The sequence below is a fragment of the Prunus dulcis genome, chromosome 8, assembly GCF_902201215.1.
Source record: "Prunus dulcis chromosome 8, ALMONDv2, whole genome shotgun sequence".
Lineage (NCBI taxonomy): Eukaryota > Viridiplantae > Streptophyta > Magnoliopsida > Rosales > Rosaceae > Prunus > Prunus dulcis.
This window is the reverse complement of record NC_047657.1, coordinates 299,224-305,276: the sequence shown is the minus strand read 5'-3', so window position 1 is coordinate 305,276 and position 6,053 is coordinate 299,224.

Below are 6,053 nucleotides of genomic sequence, written 5' to 3'. Positions count from 1 at the left end.
TGCGTAGAGCGCGGCGAAACGAGTTCGTAGACACGGAGTAGTCCCGAATCGGAGCCGTAACGAAGAAGATATGGTCTAAAAATCGCGAAGGGCAAAATGGTAATTTGGCCAAAAAGTCAGATTTTTATATCTCTCTCTCTCTCTCTCCCGTCACTTCTCTCTCTTCCCTCTCTCTCCCTCGCGTCGCACCCATGCCTTGCGCCCGTTCGACTTCCAGGCGACGCCCCGGCCACCACAGGCCGAGCCGATCTCCGCCGTGGGTACCTACGGGTCCGCCTCCGTGTCGCCGTCAAGACCTGACCGACCTCCACCCCGGGGCCGCCCTGAGTTGGCCGGAAAACCATGTTTTCCGACGGAGGTTCCTTCGAAGCCACCCGAACTTCCAGCTCAAAATTCTCCTTCGTTTCTCCACCAAATCGATCGACTAAGGTATGGTTTCTCAGCTATTTTTCGTGTTCTAGCTGATGGGTATATGGGCTTCGATCGATTTTAGCTCTAAGGGGTTCGATTTTCGACTTGAAATCTGGCCAGAACTTCAGCTGCTCGAAACTACTATTTTTGGTCACTTTTTGGGGGTTGTCCAAGAACAAAAGTGACTCCAAATGGGGTGTTTTACCTAGGGTAGGAGTTTGGAGTCTTGGTTCCGAGATTTTTCGGCCACCCAAAATCGCTTTGGACACCCAAAGCTGCCCGCGCGTGCTGGAGCGCGTGGGCGAGGGTAGTGATGTAATTCTGTAAAGTTTTGTGACCCTCGTGTCGTCACGAGCGTGTGGGTTTTCGCGGATCTCGATTCGGAGTCCGTTTGAGCCCCGAACGGATTTTCCATATCGCGCGATCCGTGGGTGCAGTGTCGTTAAATAATCGGATCGCGCCGAATTTTGGATATGTCGGTCTACATGATGATAGGATCGTGTAGGATTCGACGGATTGTAAATCGGAGTCTCGGATACTCCGGAATCGCGAACCCTGGGGCTAGGGTTTGGATTTTAAGCGATAACGCGATTTTAGCTAATCCGACCGTCCGTTTCGGACCAAATTCGCGGAACATGGTTCCTTCTCTATGAGGAACCTTTAAAGAAGCCCAGATTTGTCATCGGAGGCCGTGGACCCACGAGGTCCTGGGTCAGCCGATCAGACAATTTATCGCTTAATTTAAGCATCGGGTCTTCCAGACTGATCTATGAGTCTAAAAAGTTAATGTGGGCTCAGGAGTAACTTGGATGTGAATGCACGTATTTCTAGAAGCAGGGGGCAGGGTGTTTAATTTAATTCTTTATTCAGCAGTTTATTAATTTAATATTTATGGATAATCAGGCAGCAGGAGCCCGACAGGACCGCAGAAAAGAACTTCACGAGGTCCAATTAGCTCGGACCATCTGTGAGTGGACTTTCTTTCATGAATGACTTTATATAAATGAGTTATATAGATGATTTTTATAAATAGATTTCATATATGATTTTATATTGATTTTATATAAATAAGTTTTTATAAATGAGTTTATTTGAATAAATTTCTTTATTGATCTTGAGTAAGCTTTATTATATTTCCGAGCATGATTAGTACAGAAATAGTTCCATAGTTTTGTGTTGCTTACGTACACATGCTAAAGAGTTATAGGAAAAAGAGTTTGAGGCTTATAACAGATGAAATAGCGGCACAACTTGAGATTTCATTTATTATTCCGATTTTTCTAAAGGAATTTATTTTAAACCCACCTCGTACCCATTTTCTTTGGTGATTACCCACAGTTGGACCGATGTCTACGGACATCCAGTCCGATTTCAGTTTATGTCAATGCACTCGACTTTGCCTCACGAGTTTCGGGGACGCTCGGGCCGTGAGTGCCAGGATTTGCGGCTCGGCAGACTTGGTGTCCCGAGACCTGCCAGGATTTGCGGCTCGGCTGACTTCGTGTCCCCGAGACCTGCCAGGATTGCGGATCAGGCTGACTACGGTCCCCTGCATCCTGCCAGAGCGACTCGAGATGACTTGGTGTCATCGAGGAATCTGCCGGCGGGACAGGCTGATCATAGTCCCCTGATTTCGCCAGTTTGCGGCTCGGGTAGCCTGCGTGACGTCCGAGACCTGCCAGGGAATTGACGGTTAAGACAGGGGTACAATTTGGTGGTATTTTCAAGGATTTTGAGTTTTCTTTATTTAATTATGATTTTCAGTTATTTTATATCAGCTTTCTAATTTTTTTTTTCAGGCATGGATACCTTTATATATATTTATTCAGTTATGCAAGGTTTGAGTACAGAGCTTTTATACAAGTTTGATTTCAGTATTTTATGCAAGCTTTGATTTCAGTGCTTTTGTGCTAAACTTTTCGAACTTGAATGTGATTTATATAGAATGCCTTGAATTTAGTATGCGTTATATGGAGAGTACGTATTCAGTTTTATTTAACTATTTTACAATGGGGGTTATTATGGTTATAAAGTTATTTCTAAGAACCTTATTTTTGTCCACTCACATTTTCAACCTGTTTTTCGCCCCGAGGCCATAGAAGTGCGCCGGATCCACCACCGGGCCAATCAAAGCTTCCGCGTCATCCAGTAAGGTAGAGTTTTATAGAAAATCCTTAAAACCCTGAAACTTAGACAAATGCTCTGATATATAATTGAAGTTGAAAAATAGGAGTTGAGATCTGTTATCTGAAAAATTCTGGCAGTTGGTGTGAATTAAATTGATTGTTTAACAGGTGGAAAATATTGGGTTTGGTCAAAATACAGGGGAGACTCTGCCGAATTTTCGGCAGAAGTCTAAGGGAGAGTTTAAAGCGAGAAGGGTAAAAAGGTCATTTGTGCCCGAGATTCGCCAGGTGTCGGACACGCACAGGGCTTGGCCCGAATTTCAAAGAGGAAATTGGGTCGGGTCCTGTCACGTACTGTTCAAAAAAACTAGTACATGCTTTTATCTATATTTTAATGGGTGGTGGACATGGATTTTTCTTCTTTGATGTTTTTGGTAAAGGGCTTTTGTTGTTGCTGCATTTGTTGTTTGGCTGGCTGATGCCCTTTTTTCTCTTTTTCAGAGGTTTTAGCTCTCTTGGCATAAAGTCAAAAAATAGCAAGTATTAATTATTATGATAGAATTAAGTTTAATAAGTAAACATGAGAAATAACAATGAAATATTTTGTGTGTAATGTGTGTGTTAGCGAGATGAATGAATTGAAAAGAAAAGAGCACAAACTCTGATGTCGGAGTAGGAGAGGCGATTTCGAAACTGCCTTGGACTATTTTATTTTTCAAACTGATAATCGGTAAATTGTCAGAATCTGACACGTTGTCTTCTCTGGTTTGCACAGCAATAGTTTTCTCATATTTGTTTTAAATTTCAACATCACTTGGAAAGATTTTGTCAAAATCTGGGTATGTTGCTGCAAAAATTGAATGAATAGGATGTGTGTATGAATGAATGAGTAAATCTTCAGGAATTTCAATCCAAGATGCATCTTTATCGTTTGGATCATCTATATCAACAATTTGACCATCACCGATGCGCAAAATCCAATATGCAAAATCACTTATTTTCTGTTTTTCTTTGGTGCTTAATCCATTTTTTGACAGCCTCATATTTTCTTTTAAATGGAATATTTTTTAAAAAGGCCATAAATAGGAACTGTTAAGAAATGCATTTATTATTTCTTCTCTTGTTCCTCTTGGAATAACTGGTAATATTTGTCTAAAATCACCGCCTAACAAAAAAAGCTTGCCACCAAATGGAGCATTTCCATCTGAATTGTTCAAATGCGATAAAATATCAAAAAGTAATTTGTCCGATGCTTCAAAACAATGTTTATGATTCATTGGATAATGGAAAACAATTAATTTCTACTAATTTATTACAACCAAGAAACTCAGCCCTTGCTTAACAGAACCAAAAGCAAGAACCTAACAGGTTGATCTGAACTAGCAAAATACCACCTACAAAACATCAAAAGAAGACATGGTTAAGAAAGAAAAAGGAGAAAAAGGATGAGAAAATTGAAAAAAGAAGAATCGCTTCTTCATATATCTATCTAAAGCGAAAACATCAGATGCATCTAAAGCCAAAACATCAGTTTAAATGAGTGACCATCGCAAGGCAAAATTGCAAAAAGGTATTAGGCACAAAAGTAGTTTTCATATTTTTAATTGACTGAAAACAAATGCTCAGTTACACTCAAATCATTCTTGTACTCCATATTGATAAGTTCTGTCGTCAAGAGGGATTTTCTTGACATGAGTGTTCTTCTCAAATAAGCACTCAAGCTTGGTTGACGGCAGAGGAGAGGTTCAATGATTTCCTAATCAAAGCTATGATGAGTTATGTTGAAGATGGTGTGCAAGGCAACTTTGTCTTACACAGACACACACACGCACACATACACAGAGTTCTAAGGATTCCGAAACATTCTCAATCAAAGCTATATTATCTCATCAGAATCTCTGCAAAATAATATATTGTAAGACAATTATGATGTTTATATTATATGTTTCTATGCTTGATTGATTTTTGTAGATAAAAATTGTTTTTTCAATTCGAAATTTGCTCCATTGAAGGCAAAAGCCCCTTCGTTACATGTAAATTTTTCATCTTAAAATGCTTTTTGTAAATACGATGTTAGCTATGAAGATTATAAACAAACAAACAACCCTAATATCTCTAACATGAAATTATCAAATCAATATATATTACACAAAATTAACATAAAAACATATGAACGTACAAAAACAGAAAATTAAAAAAACAAACATTAACAACAATAGATCATCACACAATTCAGAATAACCCCAACAATAGTTGATCAATTGACTACTTTTGTCCGACGAAAGCAAGTGTTTCTAAAACAGGAATAAGAATATAAAAGTTTTTGAATGCTAGATTCCCATTTTTACTTTTTCTTCCATTTCCTCTGTTTTTCAACAAAGCACACGAATATTATTAGGCATTCATTCCAATCATTCATCATAGATCATAGCTAAACAACGCCTTTATATAAATTCATCATAGATAAAATTTAGAAAATAAAAGAAAACAAAAGCCAAACATACAAAAAAGTTCACAAATTCAATCATAAAAGAAGCATAAAATATCTAGCACTAATAAACAGGATGACAGAAACGAATCTTAATTCTAATAAAAATGATCATGTCCTACACTTATGGAAAAAATCTCATGAAACACAACATTCTAATCATATCTTTTGCTTAAAGATGAAAATAGAAAAAAGAAGAAAAAATCACTCTCACCTTTCCATTTCCTATATTATTCATTTTCGGTTTTGAAAAAGCTGAGAATCCCATTGTTCAATCAGTGGTTAAAAATAAGGAAATTAAGGGAAAAAAAAGAAAAGGAAAAGATGGAATGTAAAGATAAGTAGTGTGTTAAAAGAAGAAGACAAATAAAAAGTCTCGAGACTCGCACGTATTGCATTTAGAATTTCCTTCTCCCACCATCAATGTCAAGAAAATATTGGAACAACAAAATTAGAAACTAGGTTTCCTTAAATGAATAAAACTTCCTTTGAGTAAGTTTGACTCATTTGAGGAAATTACCCAGAATGTCTAAGAATGATGTTCTGGACCACATATCCAAGATTAATTTGTCACGAATAACAATCTAATGGCGGAAGATTAAAATGCAAAAAAAATTACCAATTGAATCAACCTACGCTGATGAGAAGTGAATCCACTCAGACTAAGAGCAGGACACATCATAAAGAAAATGGTTTATAACTGTTGTTGGGAGTCATTCGAGTTTCCCTGAAATTGGAGTTTCCCTGAAATTGGAGTTTCCCATTACTATTTCTCAAAAACCTAACACGGCCCACTAATATTCGTGCTTGTGCCGTGCTAGAATGGCCCATCTAGTTTGACACCTCTAGTTCGAAGAAAAACACTGCAAAAGCACATGAAGAGGGTTGTTTAAATGATCCTAGATGCATTTGAAACAAGAGTATACGATCAAAAGTTACCTATGCGAAAGTCACCCTAAACAATCAAAAAAAATTTATATTTTTCAATTCCATTTTTCTGGTTTTCCCTTTTTTTCCCTTTAAACAGA